Source organism: Phodopus roborovskii, unplaced genomic scaffold, assembly GCF_943737965.1.
Source record: "Phodopus roborovskii unplaced genomic scaffold, PHOROB, whole genome shotgun sequence".
Lineage (NCBI taxonomy): Eukaryota > Metazoa > Chordata > Mammalia > Rodentia > Cricetidae > Phodopus > Phodopus roborovskii.
Window position 1 is genome coordinate 32,319 of NW_026125052.1, and position 19,291 is coordinate 51,609.

Genomic DNA, 19,291 nt, shown 5'->3' on the forward strand with positions numbered 1-19,291 from the left:
CGTGAATTGGTCACCTGCTTAGAGGACCAGGCCTGGCTCCCACGTGGGTTTGGCGATGGTCGCAGGGAAATGCTTGGGTCAGCCCTTCTAACTTCCGATCCTTTCATGGGGGGAAAACGAAACTGTAGGAGCTTTTCTAGCCAGCTGGAGGTCTTTGGCACGCTGACAGCTTGAGCTCACTGTTGGTTTGGGGATGGATTGGATTATCTAGCTGCCGGTCTCTCGTCCTGGGCGGTGGGCGGAACTGCTCACTGCAGACGCGGCCCATTGGATGGCAGCCCTGAGCTATACTGCCTCTGCCTGCAGGTGGAGTTCTCTGCCTTGAAAGCCTTTATCAGGATCTCACCCCCTGGCCTCAGAGGTGAAAACTAACCATCATTAACCCTTCATCCTTGCAGGTCTTTATAGGTTGTGTGTCCTTAATGCATGCACACTTACAACACAGGGTTAACACAGTTAGTGGCATTATGATATGCATTCTAGTTCATAACCTGTTTCTCCATGGTTCCAAACTTTCCATTTTAGTATACCTTCATAACACTGTGTTTAAGTTTTCCTTTAAAATGTGTATTTTTTTCCAGATTGTTTGTATGATCGAGGATCATGCTCTACAGTGTTGAAGAAAAAGACTGTCAACCTAAAATTCAACCCTTTCTCTCTCCCTCCCTCCCTTCCCCCTGCTTCTCTCCCATCCCCTCTCTCTCTACCCAGTATTAGAAAATAACGAAGTTCTTTCCTGACAAAATAATTCAGCAAAGGATTTGTCATCAGCAGATCTTCATCACATGAGCTTTTAAAAATGCAGATGGAACCTGGTATCCGAGTGACACTTGGAATCACATGAGTGAAGCCTCATACTCCAGGAGGAATTATGTGGGGGTTAAGGGGTAGTCCTTCTCAGAAACACAAATGACCAATACAGACTTTTAAAAGTAATGATGTGTAATCATCAGGGAGATGAAAATTCAAACTGCTTTGAGACTCCATCTCACCCCAGTCATAATGGCTGCTGCTAACCATGCAGCTCTTTTTTTTTTATTTTGAGACAGGGTTTCTCTGTAGCCTTGGATCCTGTCCTGAAACTAGCTCTGTAGACCAGTCTGGCTTTGAACTCACAGAGATCCACCTGTCTCTGCCTCTCAAGTGCTGGGATTAAAGGTATATGCCACCACCTCCCTGCTAGCTATGCAACTGAGACTTAAAAAAGGATGTGGTATCTGATTTTATCTAGAAAGTCGCCTGCCTAAGCATGAAACTCAGCAGCCAAGCACAAATAGCAAGTAGGGTAGTCGGTCAGGAGGTTATGTTCTTGAATGTACCAATATGTAGTTCTATGACTTTGTTGAAGCTTAGGTGGCTGTAACTGTGGGTTATTTCTGGGCCCTCTTTTATTCCACTGGTCCACACGTGTGGGTTTTGTGCCACCACCACACTGTTTCTGCTACTATGGCTCTAGAATACGATTTGAGGATTGGGTCTCATGGAAACTCCAGCATTGCAATTTCTGCCATAGGTCACTTTAGCAACTGAAGGCTGGAAGTGGCAGGCAAAGGTATGACTTTTCCTTTTAAATACAGACTTTCTCCTCTGCCTTACTGGACCCAGGGCAGCTCCCTACATGAAACTGTGATAACTGGTATTGATTAGCACCTAGGATTCACAGAACTGTGTACAGGAAGACAGGAGGTTTAGCTTCTCTCATCTTTTAGGTCTTCCTGAATGTCCTACCTTTTTTGTTAGATGCCTTTTAGCCTTCTTGAATGCAACCCTTCAACTGATCCAAGAACATATATCTTCTTCCACAAGAGTGCTGTATGCCAAAGTGGAAAAGAAGGACACCTCCAATGTTGTTCTAGAAATATGACCGTAGGGGCTGGAGAGATGGCTCAGAGGTTAAGAGCACTGGCAGCTCTTCTGAGTTCAATTACCTGCAACCACATGGTGGTGGCTCACAACCATCCATTGATGAGATCTGGTGCCCTCTTCTTCTGGCATTCAGGAATACATGCAGGCAGAACACTATACATAATAAATAAATAAATAAACGAAATAAATGAAGAAATAAAGAAATATTACCCCAAGAAGAGCCTCAAATTCTGTGATGTAGAGACTCCAGGACAGACAATTAGTGTTCTACCTGTTTATTCATTTAATGGGGCTGGAGAAAATGGCTCAGAGGTTAGAATCACTGATCATGTTACTAGAGGACCCAGGTCTTAGTCCTAATACCCATGGGGCAGCTTATAGCCATCTGGTTCCATAGGATCCAATGCTCTCTTCTGGCTTCCGAGTACAGCAGGAATGCATGTGTCTTCTCAATCCTGAGGCAAGCCAAAGATATGAGCTTATTTCCAGGCGACTCAGATACGGCCTTTTGGCCCCCTGGCACCTCTCCGTATAACAGTTCAATGCTTCCAGTATTCTAAGCCACTGTGGAGTATTGATTGCCTCAGGATCTAAGGGGCAACCAAGGAAGAGGCCCTTCACCTATACTCAACACTCCCACATGCCTGTGCTGTTTCAGTTTATTCCCAATGAAACTGTGTGGAGTACTGTCCTTGAGCTCAGTGGACGTTTCCTTTTACATCTCACCACACCCTGAGCCATAATTCATGTTTACCTTTAAATGGATTATTTCTGACACTTTGAGAGCAGCTCTTTTGCCAGTGCCTCCCCAAACAGGCCCCTGAGTCCTTGTGACACTGTAACAGGGCAAAGGTTTCTCCATCTTGTCTCAGCTGAAGCCATCTTGATTTAAACTAAAACTGACCCCTCTTTTCCACCCCCATGCCCTGAAAAGTCCTGTGGGAAAGCCCTCAACTCTGTTCTAGAAGCTCAGGTGGAAATCCCCCAGCTAATTGCATGTTCTTGAGTGCGTGCTAAACTGCTTACTTGCTTTACTCTGCCAACCAGGATGTAATTTTTGTGTGCTCTTTGTCTTTAAAACCCCCTGTGCTATGCATTCGAGGCTGCTCTGTGAGAAGTGTTTCTTTTCAAGCTTAACACAGACTCTCACTTCGAACTTTGGTCATGCTGAGTGGTCTTCGAGTCTCTACTTGTAACAATAGCCTTGCCCATGTACATTGAGAGTCCTTGACTCTAAGGAACAGTCATTTACCTCAGCACATAGATGGTCCCTTCATTTGTGGGCCTAAAAATTAGACTCTTAAGATATTCTATTAACATTCTAAACATTCTGGCAGCCACAGGACACTGGGCATACCCACAAAAGGCTCAGATAACCCAACACATGGTAATGTATTAGGAAATAACTCAACTCAGGACAGTGGGCTTTGGCTCCTGAAGGAAAAAAAAAAAGCCATCTTAAAAATAGGGCCCTCCCTTCCCTTGGGACACATGTCCTAGCTTTGGGAGCCTGAAGTATATTCATATCATTGTGGATACTTTTTCATTGCTCATGTTTGCTATTTCCTATCAGGAAAGGTAGTTAAGGATATTATTACTTTTTACCCAGTGATTTTCCCATTTTAGGTCCCTTCAAAATATTAAAAACTGACAATGATCTTTATATTAGTTAGAGTTTCTATTGCTGTGAGGAGACACCATGACCACAGCAACTCTTATAAAGGAACACATTTAATCTGGGTGTCTTACAGTTTCAGAGATTTAGTCCATTATCAACATGGTGGGACATGGCAGTGTGCAGGCAGATATGGTTGGAGAAGGAGCTGAGAGTTCTACATCTTGATTCACAGGCAACAGGAAGTGAACTGAATCTACAGTGAGTGTAGCTTGAACATAGGAGACCTCAAAGCCCACCCCTACCCGAACACCCTACAGTGACACACTTTCTCCAACAAGGCCAAACCTAATAGTGCCACTTCCTATGAGCTTATGGGGGTCAATCACATTCAAACTGCCACATTCCTTCATGCATTGCCAAGTCTTTCAAAAAGTTTGCCAACAGTTTGACATAACCTACATTATAGGCATCCCATATAACCCTCAGGGTCAATCTTTTACAGAAAGAGCTAATGAACAACTTAAACATTATTTAAAAATAAAGGAGGGGGCCAGGCATTGGTGGTACACATCTTTAATCCCAGCACTAGGGAAGCAGAGGCAGGCAGGTCTCTGTGAGTTCAAGGCCAGTCTGGTCTACAGAGTTAGTTCCAGGGAAGGCTCCAAAGCAATACGGAGAAACCCTGTCTCAATTTAAAAAAAAGAAAAAAGAAAAAGAAATCAAAAAATAAATAAATAAATAAAAATAAAGGAGGGGAGGAAGATAATATGGCTACTTGTTACAATATTTTATGTTCTGTTATATGTACTTTAAATTTTTAAAATTTGGACAAGTATGACCTCACTGATGCAGAATATTTTTGGGTCCCTCCAAAAATAATTCAGGGTCAGGGTCCTTTGCAGAAATGTTGTGCCTGGCCAACTGAATGACCCAGCTCTAGAAATTCCCCTGGAGCCGAAGCTATTTGTACTTTTTCCTCAGGGTACCAAAAAGTCCGTGTGGGTACCTGAAAGACTGAATAGACCTGTGGAAGACAGACAAAGAACGTCCAAAGTATCTACAGAAGATACGCTGGAAGAAAAGAAAGTCAACGGGGGTGATGGAGTTGTTGAGCCATGAAGAATAGAGTCCCCCCCACCAACAATGACTCAGATGAAGAAACTAGTGACTGAGGGAAAATAATTGATAACATCTTAGGTGTGCCTGCTTAGTTGATATTTCTTGCTAGTTGTCCTTGTTGAATGCATCTGTTACCGCTGAAGCATGTTTGGCCTTATGCCCCTGATCCTCCTGTGCTTCACTGTGTTAACTGGGAAGAAAATGACATCTCCACTTATGTAAATGACTCCCAGATAGTGGACGTCTCCACTGCTAACCATATTGCTGTCCAGGTAAAATTTGTCAGATGATAATTTGAGTGTTGATGTTAACCATTCAAAGTTAGATAAGTTACCCTCTCCCATTGCTACACAAAACCTGGCAAAGATTTTTGGTCATTATTTTTCTGCCTTTAATTGGACTCCTAAACTATGGTCCATAGGAATATCTCTGGGATTTTTGTTGTTGGTGGTGGTTATACTAGGAAGCATTATAGCCTAAAGAATAATTTGCTACTCCATGTCTGCTTTGAAGACTGACTTGCATACCCTAAATTTTAAAAAATAACAACAAAATAAAATGGGGGGAATTGCAAGGAATCATGGAGTTGGCCTGGCCTAGCTGCCTCTAGAGGCATGAATCACAGGTTTTCCAGGTTGGAGGTCCAAGGCTCCTGGTTGTACAATGTGCCTTCAAGTTCCTGAGAGACCAAGGTACTCCCTCAGACTGTCAAGCATTCAGGCTGCTTTGTATTTCTCTGGATATTCCCCTTAGTAGTCAAAAACATGTGGAAGCAAGACAGGACAATTGGTCTTAGACATTAATCTCATTTACCTATAAAGTTTGCAAATACCATATCTCCTGGCAACTACAATTGTATTTAATTCTGGCAATTGTCATTATATTCTGTTTCTGATGACTGTATCTCAATAAAATTGTCAAAGCCTCCATCCTTAATTCCTTGCCACCATATCAGGTGACAGTGGCCTGGTAAGTAAGCTTGGGTGCTTACAGATAGCCCTCACCAGCCTTAAATTCATTTGCAGGCTTTAAGGAAACAGTAGACCCCTCAGCAGATGAATGACGAGCTAGGGGAGCAGTGGCTAGGCATTGTCTTGACAATTGATTAGTAAAAAGCTGAACTACTGTGAGAGCTGGATATCAGGGAACATTCATAGGTTTCAACTTTGCCTGTCACAGCCCCCTCTCTCTGGGTGAGGGAACACCAGAGAGGCAGTCATGAAAAACAGGAAGCCCAGACACTAACAAACCAAAGGTGCAAGTAACAGAATCTGGGCTCAAGGTGGGAGGTGCATACAGAGAGCTAGCCCAGTCCTCAGTGGCTACTGATATCCTGGAATTTGGTAGCCCCGAGCCTGAAGCATCTGGGTCAAATTCTGGAGCCATCAGCCCATCATGTACTGTTAAAGACCTGGGAGAACACTGATGTTCCAGGGCTGTACAATATACCCACTGCTGTGTTTCTGTAGCAGGGTGGTTAATGCTGAAGTGTGAGGAAATCTTCTCTGCTTACATTGATTACAGTACTGGGGCTTTTTCCCATGCTTCCAAACACCTCAAAGTCATTCCCAGTGCAAGCATTTGCCACCTTAAGTGGATATGATCTGAAGATCTCAGAAGGGTGAGACTGCCCAGCCCACAGAATGCAATATAGATATGACCAGCAGGGGGTGCTGGTACACAAAGAAGGGAGTGAACTGCAGCTGATCAGTCTGGTACAGATGCAGCCACAGCATAAACCACAGGAAAAACAAGAGTTCATAAGCTTGACAGACGCTCCCCTTCCTCCACGATGCAACCCGAAGCCTCCAGCTTTCAAAAACCCAGAAAGAAACTGCCCCACACACATTCTCCCTGTGATTCCCTTTTTTAAAAGTACACATCTAGTGTAAATAGCAAGTTCCAGATTAGCCAGAGCTACACAGTAAGACCCTGTCTCAAAAATAAAACAAAATACAGAAACTATGAATGTATATAACAACTGAGCAAACCATGCCTAAATGACTCATGGGTTATTACAGAAATCAGAGAGAAAACTAAAAAGTCCCTAGAGTCAAATGAAAATGAAAATATGGCCTTTTGGCCGCGGCAGCCATCTTCCAGTAACTCGTCAAAATGACAAACACCAAGTGAAAGAGGGGGGGGGCACTGCCTTCATGTTCTCTAGGCCTTTTAGGAAGCATGGAGTTGTTCTTTTGGCCACGTATATGTGAATCTACAAGAAGGGCGATATTGTAGACATCAAGGGAATGCCCCACAGGTGTTACCTTGGCAAGAGTCTACAATGTCACTCAACATGCCGTGGGCATCATTGTAAACAAGCAAGTTAAGGGCAAGATTCTCGCCAAGAGGATTAACGTGTGGATTGAGCACATCAAGCACTCTAAGAGCAGAGACAGCTTCCTGAAGCGGGTGAAGGAGAACGACCAGAAGAAAAAGGAAGCCAAGGAGAAGGGCACCTGGGTTCAGCTCAAGCGCCAGCCTGCTCCACCCAGAGAAGCACACTTTGTGAGGACAAATGGGAAGGAGCCTGAGCCCATCCCATACGAATTCATGGCCTAATGAACAAAAAGAAATAAAGACCTGGACTGTAAAGAAAAGAAAATGAAAATATGACTTTTCAGAATGCATGGGCTCTGACCAAGGCACACTTGAGGGGCAAGTTTATAGCTGTGAATGTTAACATTAAAAATAAAAAACCTCAAGTAAATAACCTCAACAAAAACGAGAACATCCAAACTGAGAAGCAGTAGGTAGTAAGAAATAATGGAGAACAGGGCAGATAAACTGAAATGGAGATTAAAAGAACATTATAAAGTATCAACCAAGCAATGAATTGATTCTTTGAAAGAAGAAACAGAAAACTTAAATGCTTCAACCCTATGTAAAGGACTATAGGCAACTAATGAATGTTGATAGGAGGAGAAACAGGCTTCCCCAGGGACAAACACATCAATTCATTACCTTATACAAAATGGTCAGCCCTGAAAGTGCGTACATGCAAGTAACACTACACAGACCGAATAGGGATGTTTAGGAATATATATGTATATACATATGTGCATGTAGCAATGATTAATGGAAATAGAGTAAGAAGGGGTAATTGGGAGGGTTTGGAGGGAGGAAAGGGGAAATAAAAAGTTAAAAAATCAGAGGTTAAAAGGGGAAGTAAAAGTCAGGCATAGTGATGCAGGCCTTTAATCCCAGCACTAGGGAGGCGGATCTCTGTGAGTTCGAGATCAGCCTGGTCTACATAGCTGAGTTCCAGGGCAGCCAGGGCTACAGAGTGAGACCCTGCATTAACAACAACAACAAACAGGTGAAATACAGACTGGTGCAGAATCACTGAAAATTTATATTTCATAAAACTGGGGAAATCCAGAAGCAGGTAAAATCCTAGACACATGAGACCTGCCAAGAGGATGCAAACACTTTAAACTCGGACACAAGCTTGGGTTTGAGGGATCAAGTAAGGTTAAAGGCCTTAGACACCATTTCCTACTGAGAACTGAGCAGCTCTGGAACATGATGGTGATGGAAAACACAGGAAGATAGCAGGATGCTGCTGAATTGCTTCAGTGCGTCTTGGAGTGTGGCAAATAACCCAAAGCTCTGTGATTTAAGATGACTATTTGTCTGAAGTTGATGGTGGAGAGACAGCTACATCCAGGGCCCCTTCCTCCCTCTCCAGCCTCTGCGCCCCTATTGCTCTTTCTGTCTCTTCTCGCTTCTCTCCTGGACCTCTACTGTAGCCTGTCTCTGCTCTTCTCTGCCCTGGCCCCTCACCTCTTACACCCTGGGTCAAGGTCCCCAGGTGCAGGCAGGGAAGGGGGAGGGAGGAGAAGAAGGAAGACAGGAGAAGAGGAAAGGAGGGGAGGTTTTCTTCAATGCACAGAGACCTGGTAACAAAGCAGCTTTTACCCACTTTCTGTGTCCCTGCGGATGTCTTAAAGACAGCATTTTTTTTTTTTTGTAAGTTATTGAAAAACTTTCATATAATAGATCTGGATGTTTCCCCCTGACCCACTTCCTCAAGATCCTCCCTACCTATCGTGGTAAATAAGGATAAGGATAAACAAATAGGCCAATAGATGTTTATTCAGGGAGAAATAACTTACAACCTAGACAGATGAACACCAGGAAATTCAACCCGATCCTCTCCTGTCCAAGTCAGCCAGAAAGAGGGCCTTTCCTGGCCCCCTCCCTGACCTCCTTCCACAGGTCACTCCGCCCATGGCTCCACCCCCCAATGGGCGTGGTCAGTGCCACAGAACTATCTCACTACACCTACCTCCCTTACCCACCCCTTTGTGTTCTCTCTCTCTCTCTCTCTAAAACAAAATAAACACAGAAATTAGCTCCTTCATGTTTAATGTTTAAAACTGAACCTTGGCAGACAAATGAATAATGAAAATTTGGTGTGTATACACGTTGAAACTTTTTTCACCAGCAACAACAAAAAAATGAATTTATAAAAATGTTAGGAAATTGGTGTATAATGAAAATTTAGTCTGTATACACATTGGAACTTTTTTCAGCAACAACAAAAAAAAAAAAGAATTCATAAAAATGTTAGGAAATCGGCCCTTTGGCAGGCTGTGCCAAGACATGCCTGCCACTAAGCAAACATGGGCAGGTGCAACAGTGAGTGCCAGAGCGTTATTGGGGGGAGAGTGAAAGGCTGGGTTGGAGTGGGGACCCGAGAGAGGCAGGCAGACAGACAAGAGGAAGATGAGAGGCAAGAGAGGAGCAGGGGGCAAGAGAGGGAGTAAGAGGCAGGAGTGGGAAGGGGAGGCAACCAAGGAGTGAGAGACAAGAGAGCAGGCTGTACTCTGGTGGGCACTTTTAAGGGAAGCACATGTCACACAGCTGAGGGTGGGAAGGCACCTGGAGACAGGGGATGACAATGATTGCTTTGGCAGCAGAGGCAGGCTGCTGCTGTGCGGAGACAGCTAGAAACAGAAAATACTGTGTGAGGTAGCCCAGGCTCAGAAAGACAAATAGAACATACCTTCTCAAATACAGACCTTCGCCTCTTAGCTACACCTGTGTATTTAGGGGAGTGGAGGCCAGGGAAATAGAAAGAGGCCCATGAGAATTGGGCAAAACACTGGGGGCATGGCTCAGGATAACAGTACCTCTTACTTCCTTGGTCTGCAAAGGTCTGAGTCACAACTCCTGAAAACTACAATCCCAAGTAATCAAAACATCTAAAACCTAGAACTATTATTTGGGAAAACGATAAAAATTATTTAAAAGACATTGATGATGTTTTGAAATGATTATTTTAGGAACATAAAAAACTGGCAGAACATTTTGTTGGCATCTAAATTTTGCTAAGTATAACTTCCCACATATTACAATGAAAATTCATCAAAGAAAGATGAAGGAAAAAAATTGTATTCAGAAAGATCCAGATCTAAGAAAAAAAATTAGACGAGAAATGAGGGTTGATTTTAAAAAATAAATTGTATTGGTTAAGAAAGAGATGAAAACAGGAATCATGGCTTTGGATGACTGGCATCTGTGAGCCACCAGCCCAAAGCCCCTGTCATAGGAGCTCTCATGATGGTCAACCTGCCTTTTGATGAGCTCCATCAAAAGTCAAAACAGGTACCACTACATATATCATAACCCTTAGGGGGTCCAAGTGTTGAGAAATGTTGTCCTTCACAAATGAAGATGTACAATGAAGACATTGCTTCCTTTATGAAGGAAACACCAACATTTCAAATTAAAGCACAATACACGCATATAAATTCAGTGCTGTAAATACCATAATAGGTGTTAATCTACAGCACAAACAATACTAGAATTCGAATATAAAACATACATCGAACCATAAGAGAACCATAAGAGAATAATATCGAACTCTTAAAGACATAGTATCAAGACTTCAAAAGGGAACAATGTTACAAATGGGAACTTGAGAACATGCCATTACCCCATAGAGAGTATTTGTATGGCCTAGTTCCTGGGATTTGTTGACATTTTGAAGTCTTACACCAACAGATACATTGTTTTTTCTTCAAGATAAAATAGACAATTGTATTCGTTTCTATGTGTTTTTACCTTTTCGGAAACCTCCCATATTTACTGTATGCTTCTGTGAGGAGTCTGTACTTACTTTCCACATACCCTGAGCCTTGCCTCTGCGATTTTGGAAATCACAGATGTAACAGCAATAACACAGGCAGCAGAGCAGCAACACTGTGACAGAACGTTGCCTATAGTGCCTTCATCATCATTTTCTTCACTACTCTAGGAAGAGTGTCTTCCTTGATTAAAGATACCATGAATTTCCTCAGCCAGAATGCAGAATGGGATACATTTTTGTTTTATATTATTTACTTATGTATTTATTTTGAGGCATGGTCTCTTCCTATAGCCCTGGCTTTCCTGGAACTCCCTATGTAGACTAAGAGGACCAGCCTTCCTCCAAGTGATACAATTAAAGGCATAGGTCACATCCCCTTACAGGAACACATTTTTAAAGCACCGTTTGATCATAGTCTTCTTTAACGGCCAATCCCTTTCCCAGAATTTCATTTCTATTTTTGTGAAGTTATTCAAAGACGCATTTCCATATACTTATCCAACGAGAGAACATTATCATAAAGCATGAAATATCATTGCATTATAGTCCATTTCACATGTCAAGAAGTCTCAATCATGATCTAGGACATTCCTCAAAAAGTAAAGTATCTAAGGCTATATGTTTAAAATTTCAAGGTAAACTGATCATTATAGTTTTATGTCGGGACACCGTCTCTACAACCTCAGCAAGAGCTTTCTCTAAGTGCCTTACTGTCTTGGTTGTCAGATAATAGGTTCTAGGGTAACTTATTTTCGAGCTTGAATCATATAGAGACACTGCCCTATGACCCAAGTATACTATCTTTATCACCACACCGACTTTCCCAGTGTAACCGCCAAGATTTACCAGCATCTGCTTTAAAGTTAATGCAGTTTGTTTACAATAGTTCTTTAACTTAGCACCTAATTCATTCAGAACAGTGCTGTCGTCTTCCAGCTCCCCGTCTCCCAGGACAAAGCAATGAAGGGTCAGAAGACTGTCCTGGGAAATATGAAGCAAATCCAAGATGACTTCCTGCTTCTCAGGCAAGCCAGGACCCAGAGTCCAGCTCTTAGAGGTGACCAGCGTTCCTCGACGAAGTGAGGCCAACTCTGTCCAAAGTAACTGCTCGTATCTCCCCCTGTTCTGGGCACAGTTCCATGCAGAGGGCTTCTGGAGAGCACGTCACCTTTCGACACACGGCTAGAAAAATAAATAAGTATACCAATTAAAAAACAAAACTGCTGGGAATATCCTGTGTGAGCCATCACCAAGCAGCTAGTAAGTCCCCCACTTTCATCATCACGATACCAAACAATAATAATTCAGGAACAGGAGGGCAGCAGGTGCAAGGGGTCCTGGGACTTAGAACTCAGGCTCTGCTAAGAGGGAGCATTGCAAGTGGCTGAACACTCACATCCCACCTTTTCTATAATGGCCCCCACAAGGCAGGCCAGGCTTCCCTGGTGAGCAGAGACTGGCAATCACAGTGAAAACCCATAGTTCTAGAAAGCCTTGAGTTTGAATACACACTGTCACCTTCTACCTGTCTGGTTAGCATTGGAGAGGAAGTCTACTTTGCCCTCCTATGTTGGGATGTGGTATGTACTAGTCTGTGTGTGTGCTTGGCTTGGGCAGGGTGGTGTGGGGTGGTTACTATTTGAGAGAAAGTTACTCCAGGGACCTGAAAAAAGTATCACTCCCAGTGAGGAAGCTTGAGGCCTTGAACCCTGGTGGGGCAAGGAGGCTTGAACATAGTCACAGCAGCCACTCTAGAAAGTTACAGTGACACTACCTGGAAGGTGGGCCCTCTGTTGCTGAGCTTCTGGAATGTCATGAACAAACGATCTACTGAGACGGAGTGGTGGGATGCTTGATTGAAGGGTCTGTTTATCTTTTCCCTTGGAGAAACCTGAGAAGACAAAAGTTATTTTAAATTTCCCCCCAGGCCGTAGTGTTCAATAACAGTGCAATGTGTGTTAAAAGTCTCAGTTGAACTGTGTTTACCTAAGCGGTAATGGGGTTAGAGTTTGGTGTTAGATTTTTTTGAGGACAAATACAATTTTCAAAATGACGCTTACACTACACTTACAGAAAACGTAACAGCACAAAGTGCACTGGGCTAGTGGAATGTATGGGCAATTCCATGGGCCTGTTTTACTTCCTCATTTTTAAACTAGAGACAGGCATTCACATAGACCATGCTGACACAAACCACTACTTGGACCTTGGGCCAGTTTTATGATTTTACAGAATGGAGGTGATGGAAGCCAGAACTTCTAGATGCTAGACAAGCACTCTATCACCTCAGAAATGTCCCCAGCTTTGCTTTCTTTCAAAGCAGTTATATCCAGAAGCAAAGAAGGCTGGTGGGTTTGTGCAGAGATGAGGATGCTCTGATTTTCAGATGGTGTAAAGTTTCTGGTGCTTGTTTCAACTAAGGCTTCCTGTTCCAAAGGAGATAAAAGGTCAGCATTTTCCTTTCCTTCAGAGGAAAAAGTATGGTTCCATTTTGAACTGTGAGAGGAAGGAAGAAGCTTTAAGCAGAGGGGGCCGATGGGAATAAAGTGGTAAAGGACAAAGGGGGCAGATTAGAGGGTGTGGTTTCTGAAGTGCACACTGGTCATCCACAGGCACAAAGCAATGGAGAGAGTACATGGTGGGCCAGCACATCCAAATGCCCGACCAAAGGGACATTCCCTTCCCATAACTTGATTTTCTAATGCATTTGTCACTGTTAGTGAAAGATGATTGACACAGAAAGCTGGCAATGAGAAATGGGATCAGTGCAGTGGGTCCTTGGGGGACAGGCTACAGAAGCCATTGCACTAGGGAGGGATTTTGACAAACAAGCTAGATGTAGTCTGAGAAGAGGCAAGGACAACTCGATAGGGAACTCTGGGATGATGAGCAGAAGTTCAGGAAGCAGAGAGGACAGTGTCCACAAAAGGCTCTGCTCGTCAGCCTTCTGATGGACATGGGACTGCCAGGGAGGCCAGGACTGCAGGCCACTTTCAATGTTCTGTGACAAAATGTTGGGCTGCGTTCTGCCCATGGCCTTGTCTTGGCAGAGATCTCAGTTTAAGCCACTGTGAGAGGTGGGAACAGCCTGGAGGGAATTATGAGGTGGGGGCCCCTTCCTCTTCCCACTCCAATCCTGTCCACTGGAGAAGCAGGCTATATCACAGTTGGCCATTGTGCAGGAAAAAGCTCATAGCATACTGAAAGCGGGTAAGGAGCATTCGATAGCGAATCTCCTGAGTGGGCAGAAGGAAACAGGAGGTTGTCCACTCGGGATTGTATCTGGCAGAAGTCAGTAAATCAGCTGTTGAAACATGAGGAGGTGTGATGTTCCCTAGTCCCACAAATCTTCCAACCCTCTGTCCCAAATGTAAAGTGACTGTTTTGCCCCTTCCTCAACCTGGGGTGGAGTCCATCTGGCGCTTGACCCATTCCTCCGCAGTAAACCCCTTCACACGGCCGCCTTCCACATCCAGGATTCCGGATCTGCAGTGAACACGGCACAGCAGAATCTCTCCACTCTGAGTGCACAGACATATGAACACACAGCTCCCTGCCTGTGGACTTGGATGAATTTGCATGTGTACTTTATCTTCTCCTGCTCCTCACAGAAGTGAGCGACAGGCAGCTGTCGGATGCACTCCTCTATTTCACTCTCTAGGTGCACCAGATCATTCTCATTGGCTTCAAAACCAATTACTTCTTGGTTGTCTCCATCCAAACCAAAGAACAAATATCCCCCTTCAGTGTTTGCAAATGCAGAAAAAGGTTGAGGGAGAATCGCTAAAATCTTTTCTTTAATCTTCTTTTTAGGGCACATTTTAACTTCAGCATATTTCGACTTAGTGAAACACAAAGTCTCCTTGTAGGTCAACTGTTCCTTGTTAAAAAACATGGCGAGCATTTCACGTTGTAATTCATCACAGCCAAATGATCCAGGCCAACTTAGTCTTGAACCTGACATCCCTTTAGCATATTTCTTTCTTTGGGGAACTGCACTGCATCAGGAGCTTTCAGTTCATGGGACAATGACAAACTTCTCACATAGAAATTGGTTTTCCAGGTGAGGACACGCTGACCAGACATATCCGGGATCCATTGTTTCACAAAAATTAAAAAGTAGTCTTTGTCCTTCATGTAGTCTAGGTATTTCTGAGAAAGTGGAAGAATGTTACCAAAAGAATTTTCCAAATCCAGTCCCATTCCATCTCTGGTGAAGGAGTAATTGGAATTGCTGATGTGAGCCTTGACCACGCCCCTCCAGAATTCACCAGAGTGCACACAGCCTCTGAGACACTTTGGGCCTCTCTTTTCCTTAGTTGAGTATCTTTCATTTTCTTCCTATACATCTCTCCAAGTGTGATTTCTCCCACAGAGAGAACCAGTTCTGCATAGTCTGTCTCCTGATCAAGGCTGATGCTCATTTTGCTAGCACTTGCTTTGTTTCCCAGACGACATTGTTTCCTGTAAAAGAGACAGAAATCCATTACAGTAGACCTAAGCAGTGAGAGCCAGCTCTGCTTTACAAGACACAGCGCAACAGTCTGAGCTGCTCTGGGCAATTAAGCGTGAAGGTCTGAAGTGATGTCTTGTTTAGGAACTGTTGGGTCAATTCTGAATACAATAACCAGTAAGCTTGCACAATTTTCAGATTCATTGTTAAGATTGTATTTGATCATCTTCTAATATTTTGAACTAATAAACTTCTTTATGTATATTCATCATTCATGGCACTGTGTTATAGAAGGGACATATAAAATTGTGTAGTTTTGTTTGTTTTATTACTTTATGTGTATGAGCGTTTTGCCTGCATGTATGTATGTGTACCACAGGTATGCCTGGTGGTCATGGAGGTCAGAAGAGGGTGTTGAATTCCTCAGCTGGAGTTACTGGTGGTTGTGAACCACTGAGTAAGTGCTGGGAATCTGACCCAACCCTCTGCAAGGGTGACAACTTCTCCTCAGCACTTACCCAACTCTCCAACCTCTGCAGAAAGACACCAGAAGTGTGTGCTGCGCACTAAGCACATTCTGCTGTCTGACCTCTCTGTGATGTCCCCCTTCCCATCTGTCCCCTATGTCCCCTTATACAGCTTCGCCACTTCTTTCATGTCTTATACATGCGCACGGTTTTAAGGCTGTGTAATAAATCTATAAACTCTAGGGAACCACTGAGTGGAAATATCTGAGGTTTGTCTTTCTGGAACTGGCTGGATTCAATGAGTGTGAGCATGTTCCGTGCTCTCCATCCTCCACAGTGGTGGGGATGGCACTCAAGGCTTGCGTTTGTTAGGTAGCTTTCTCCAGGAGGCACACCTCAGCCCTCTTTGTCCTTTAATGTAGGTGTTCCCCCACCCTAAGTCTCCCTCCTGGTGTGGCTTCTATGTTTAGTGGGTTTTTTTTTTTTTTTTTTGTTTGTTTGTTTTGGCTCTTCATTTTCTCGGGACAGTTTTTTCTAATCATGTGAAATCTTATTTGTGCCCTTGTTTTGGAGCGCTTTGTTCCTGCTTAGGACCCTCTGTGCTTCTGACTTTCCCTCTGGGCAGCTTCCCTAACTCCTTCCCATATGACAGTCAGTTAGTTCACATACTTTGGTTCCATCAGACGTCCTGGTTTGGCATGCTGTGTGCCCTGGAGAATGTCCCCTGAACACTCGAGTTGACCAGACCACTCTGTGAACATCTGTGGGTTCCCATCTTCTCCCAACATTGGGGGAGTTTTCAGACATGATTTCTTCAAAGAACTTCTCAATTCCTTTGTGACCTCAGGTTCTGGGGACAAACACAATCACCACGTTAGCCTTCCTGATAGTGAGCCACATAATGTTGGGCTTTGTGTGGCTTGTTTTACATTTTTCAGTTCTTTGTTTCAGGATATTTGATCACACTGTCAAACCCAAGACCGCTTTATTTATTTGTTGGAAAACCCTGTTCCTAGTTTGGTGTGGCTCAGCCCTAGCACACACCTTTGCTCAAAGAGCTTTCTACTTGAATATTGTAGACTGGTTTAAACAAAGCCGACCATAGGTGAGGAGGCAGAGCAAGCAACTATTTAACAGGAAAAACAACAACAACAACAACAAAAACCATAGAGACTAAGAGGGAGTCAGGAGGACAGAGAAAGAGACACCCGGGAAGTAGAAGGCTGGGACACTCATTAGGAGGAGTTTTGTCTGAGGCAGTGTAGGGGAAAGCTGGCTCTCACCCGAGCATCTGACTCCCGAGTCTTTGTCGGTAAAATCAAAGAATTGACATTTAGTTTAAAACAGCTTTTCCTATCATTTCCCCTGGCTTAGTGGTTTTATTCATCTTTCTTCAGTTTACAGATTTTTTTTCTGTCTACTCACTCTGCTATTGGTCCTTTCCAAATATTAATACCAATTGATAAGAAAGAGGCTCATGTGAAAGGAAAAACATCACTACACAACAAATCAATTTTCTCAGTTTCATTTTCTGTGGGAGGTTGTTTTGAACTGCAGCTGACTTTGCTGTTCTGACACTAGAGGGCACTCACATGCAGAAGGACTGCAAAGACAAGGCCTTGTACAAGAGGAGCTGTAGGGATGTAAGAGGGTAAGATGGGGCATGTCAGTGTCTTGGCCAATACCAAGTAAATGCAACTTCTCATGCCTGTGGCTGTTGTGGGGTAACCCCCACTGAACTCATTTGATTCCGGGGAATTGAGTTTAAAAGCAGAGCCCAGTTTGCCCTTGGCCCCAGCTTCAACCCTCAGCACCACCAAATACAAATTATCCTCTTGGTAGCTTTCAAGGAGGAACACACTGACCCTGTCTCAAAACAAACAAGAAACAAAGAAACAAAACAGAGGAACACTCTGGTTTGCTGGAAACATCCCATTATGCAATGCTCTGTAGCACATTTTAACTCTTTCAACTTGTAACCCCACTGACTGCTCCCTGCTACCCTAACTTCTACTACCATCATTTCAGTTTCTTTAGATCCCTTATATAAGTGAATGTATGCATATTTGCTTTTATGTGGTCCTCATAGTTACATAACATATTGTCATTCAGAGTCTTCCATGTGTTTACGAATGACTCTATTTCCTTCATTTTACGACTCCATTTCAGACCACTGTGTATACTATATAGTCTGTGCTTGTCATCCACCCATGAGTTCGTGCTTTGACTTTTTAAAAACATTCAGCAATGGCCAGGGATGCAGCTGTCTCTCTTTTATAATGACTTCATCTCCTCTTGAACAAACCCAGTAGCGTTTCTCACACTTGTTGAGGAGCCACTATGTTTTTCAATATCCACTCTAATTCACACTCTCAGTCCACGCTGTGCAAGGTTTCCTTCACTCCATGTCAGTGGCAACATTTATCTCTCATCTTTCTGATAACAGCCATTGCAGGGTCAGGAGCTGGATAGAGAGGCTCCATGGTTATGAGCACCTGCTGCTCTTGCAGAAGACTCAGGCTCCATACATGAACATAAAATAAAATTAGTCTTAAAAAAGTCATGGTGCTGAAGGGATAGCTCAGCAGTGGACAGAAACGGCTGCTCCTCCAGAGGACCCTGGTTCAATTCCCAGCACCCACATGAGGACTCTCAGCCTTCTGTAACTCCAGTTTCAGACAACCTGTTACCCTCTTTATCTCTACAGGGCACCAGGAACTCACATGGTGTACATACATGCATGCAGGCAAAACAACCATACTAATAAAATAATCATGATGGAAGCAATGAATTCGCAGTCATTGTGACCAAGAGCAAATCATATTTCACTGTGCTTCTTGCATCTCCATAATTGGCGATTTTAACATTTTTGCCTAATGCCTCTCTTGCATCTGCATCTCTTGAGTCTGCTGTGAATGTTCCCCAACCTCTATCCAGCCTTTGACTCCTGAAGAGATCAGGGCTTCTGGGGCTTCTCTTTCAGCACCCCAGCTGGGGGATCTGAAATGTATCTCTTTAGTCTGTTTTCAGTTTCCCGTATCTTTAGTGTGAGATGTAACTTCATGCTTCCCTGTGTAGAGATCTTTTGACAGTTTCTGGTTGTAGGGTCAGCTCACAGTTTCTGGTTGTAGGGTCAGCTCTGGAAGTAGATGGGGCATTCTAAGGGGCTCTGGAGGTCTACCCAAACCCCGCTCCTCTCCTGCCTCAGTAGCCAGACTTAGAGCAAGCATAATTTGGCAGTATGTGGAGTTAGCAAGGTCAGACTTCATGTTTGTGGCACTGACAGTTAAACCGGGTCTTAGGAATTCTGTAGTTGAGCAAGCATAATGCAGCACCCATAACCTCTCCCCAGCCCACAGACTGCTGAGCCGTCTCAGTTCCTCATTCCTTCCCAGCTCCTCCTGTCCAGCACCTTCCATAACAGGCCTTGTCCTGAGCCAGCATCCCTGTCTGGGGACAGACAGAAGGGGACAGAAGTCTCATCTCACACCAAAGTGCAAAATGACAATGCCCCTGAGATTATTAAAACCCAGGAGTCCTACAGTGCAGTCACATTTAGAGAAGCTGTGGGCTAGCCTGGGACACTGATCATCTCAGATCAAGACCCCAGCTATCCACACTGTCTAAGGTTCATACTTCTACCTTCAGGAACACAGCTGAGACACAGTCCT

The 19,291-nt window shown here is 43.8% G+C and overlaps 2 pseudogenes; one reads left to right on the top strand and one right to left on the bottom strand.

Annotated features, from left to right (window-relative positions):
- Positions 1 to 6,718: 6,718 nt before the first annotated feature.
- On the top strand, positions 6,719 to 7,165 carry LOC127221250 (60S ribosomal protein L21-like; annotated as a pseudogene).
- A 3,506-nt stretch (positions 7,166 to 10,671) lies between these two features.
- Positions 10,672 to 16,407, bottom strand: LOC127218371 (ribonuclease SLFN12-like; annotated as a pseudogene).
- Positions 16,408 to 19,291: the final 2,884 nt, after the last annotated feature.